The sequence below is a fragment of the Camelina sativa genome, chromosome 1 (genome assembly GCF_030686135.1).
Source record: "Camelina sativa cultivar CO46 ecotype springtype chromosome 1, ASM3068613v1".
Taxonomy (NCBI): Eukaryota; Viridiplantae; Streptophyta; class Magnoliopsida; order Brassicales; family Brassicaceae; genus Camelina; species Camelina sativa.
The window spans coordinates 19126410-19129241 of NC_141880.1; the positions used below are offsets into that span (position 1 = coordinate 19126410).

Genomic DNA, 2832 nt, shown 5'->3' on the forward strand with positions numbered 1-2832 from the left:
AAGGCTGTAGAATCAAGGTCCGGAGTCCAACTCGACTGCATCACTCGACCACCACTCGACCGTGTGCTGAGGAGGACTCGACCGAGTGGAGAATGCACGAGAGAAGCCAGCTCGACCAGCCACTCGACCGAGCACTGGTCGAGTTGACCGAGCTGTTGACCACTTTGACTTTTTGTATTTTTAGGGCTTCCACCTCACCTCCTATATAAGGCCCTTGTACTTGTAGTCACAAAAGAGTCCAGCTTTTTAGAGAGTCTAAAACCTAGTTTTTACCTTTTTTAGATATTATTCCTTTTGCACTTTTATTTTATTTTTAGATCTTGTACTTGTTTGAGAGAGAAAGACTTATATTTTGTGCACTAGCACCGACGCTATTATTTTTAGATTTTTATATTTTGTTTGTTTCATAACTTTCAAAGTATTAAGATTTTGAGTTTTATTCCTTCATCAATATTGTAGATCTCTGTTTCATCTCTCTAATGATGCAAGTTTCATTATTTTCTGGGTTTTTGACATATTTCACCATGTGTTCTTGTGAGTAGTTTGTTTAGGACCTTGAGGATGGGTTAGGCTGGGTTGATCTTGTGGTTTGTTTGATTTGGTCAAGCTTGATTGTTGTAGATCTCTTCTAGGCTAGATGATCTTAATGCTGATCCTATATCTGAGAGGGTAGGGTTTGATTTCAAGCATCTTAGCATCACACCAATGTCTAAGGAGCATAGATAAGGCTAGATCTAGAGCTTACCATTAGGCTTGCTAAGAGATTAGGAGTCTTGTTTGGTTTGAGATGTATTGCTTAATGCCTGCTTGTGTAGATTCTTTTCTTTGTGAGAACAAGTCTAGAATTGCATAGGTTTGATTGTTTCTTGCCATGAGAGTGGATTAAACATGTATTAGAATAGTATGTCTAGAGATCAGCTCAATGTTTGCTTGAGATTTGTTGACCAAGTTAGATAACCACAATGATTAGCTCAGCCCATGAATCCCTCCTCAAGGCCCTCTTTGTTTATTGAAATCCTAGTAAAAATATCATTGCTTGTTTGTTGTTTGATTGGTTTTAGCATTGCTCTGTTTTTCTTGTGTTGCTCTGTTTTCACGTTTAAGTCTAGCTCGACCACCCACTCGACCTACACTCGGTCGAGTGCTGCTCGAGTTCATCCCCAGAACTTGTGTTTTTGATTTGTGATTGTCTTGTTTCATTCCTGTTTCATTTCCATTGCATTCACGTAGTTTCATGTTCATTACTTGTCTTGCATTAGTTCATTAGCATAGTTTCTATCTTTGTTCTAGTTTCATTATAGCTTCAAGTTGTTTGTTCTGTTTGCATTTAGTATCCTGTTCTAGTTGTTTTTACTTTCTGCATTTCATATCTCATTTTAGGATTGTTAGTGACAAACAATCTTTACAATTGGCTTGACTTAGACTCATATGCACATCTTAATTGTTCACAATCACTCAGATATGATTGACACCTCTTATACTGCAACTGCATAAGGGGAATTGAAACACCCTGACTTCTATTCATTCCATACATCATCATTCCATACATCATTCATTCATACACCACAAAGAAAGTCAGTTTCTATTTGGCGCTGTTGCCCATTTGAGTGTGTTTTGTGACATTTAGGATCACTATTTGTCTAAGATTAAGTTCGTTTTAAACACTTGTGAAGTTACTGAACTGGAATCTTCCTTTGCTTGGCTGTTTTGTGTTTCAGGTACCCACTCGACCACCTACTCGACCACCACTCGACCGAGCTGTGATCGAGCACTTGATCGAGCCAGAAGACGGATCAAATTAGCCATTACTTCCCAGTCGACTCGACCACCCACTCGAGCCTGCGCTCGACCGTGTACCTGTTCGAGTCTGTAGTAGAGTTTGTTGATGCACACAAGGTCAAAAGGCAAAGATAGTCTTCAACAGCCTATTGACAACATCCACAGGCTACAAAAGGGTTTGAGACATAAGCAAGGGAGAGTAGTTCAACAACAACAAGGTCAAGACATCATGGAGCAACAAGCTATCCATGAGCAAAGACCAAGGCACATTGGTGCAGGAGATGCACCCAATACCCACAACCAAAGGGCTGGAATTGTGCCACCTTCAGTAGCAAACAATAACTTTGAGATCAAGAGTGGATTGATCTCAATGATACAAGCAAACAAGTTTCATGGGTTGCCAATGGAGGATCCACTAGATCACCTTGATGAGTTTGACAGAATATGTGGACTCACTAAGATCAATGGAGTGAGTGAAGATGGATTCAAATTAAGACTCTTCCCATTTTCTCTTGGAGACAAAGCTCACCTTTGGGAGAAGACTCTTCCTACTGGAGCTATCACCACATGGGATGCATGCAAGAAAGCTTTTTTGGCCAAGTTCTTCTCCAATGCAAGGACTGCTAGGCTGAGGAATGAGATTTCTGGGTTTGCTCAAAGGAATAATGAGAGCTTTTGTGAAGCTTGGGAGAGGTTTAAAGGATTCCAAAATCAGTGTCCTCACCATGGCTTCAGCAATGAGTCACTTCTAAGCACCTTGTATAGAGGAGTGCTTCCTAAGATAAGAATGCTTCTTGACACAGCCTCTAATGGCAATTTCCTCAACAAGAATGTGGAAGAAGGATGGGAATTAGTTGAGAATCTTGCTCAATCTGATGGCAATTATAATGAGGACTATGACAGGACCATAAGGAGCTCCTCAACTGATCAAGAGGACAAGTATAAGAAGGATTTGAAGATGGTCAATGAGAAGCTTGACAAGATCCTCCTCAGCCAATCCAAGTCCATTCACTTCATTGGTGAAGAGGAAGCTCCAGTTCAAGAGGGGGAGCC

The 2832-nt window shown here is 40.6% G+C and overlaps 1 non-coding gene across 1 annotated transcript; it reads right to left on the bottom strand.

Moving 5' to 3' along the window:
• Positions 1-2404: 2404 nt before the first annotated feature.
• LOC147950117 (small nucleolar RNA R71) lies at positions 2405-2511 on the bottom strand. Its single transcript, XR_015565769.1, has one exon. It is a non-coding gene; the product is annotated as a small nucleolar RNA R71 (small nucleolar RNA).
• Positions 2512-2832: the final 321 nt, after the last annotated feature.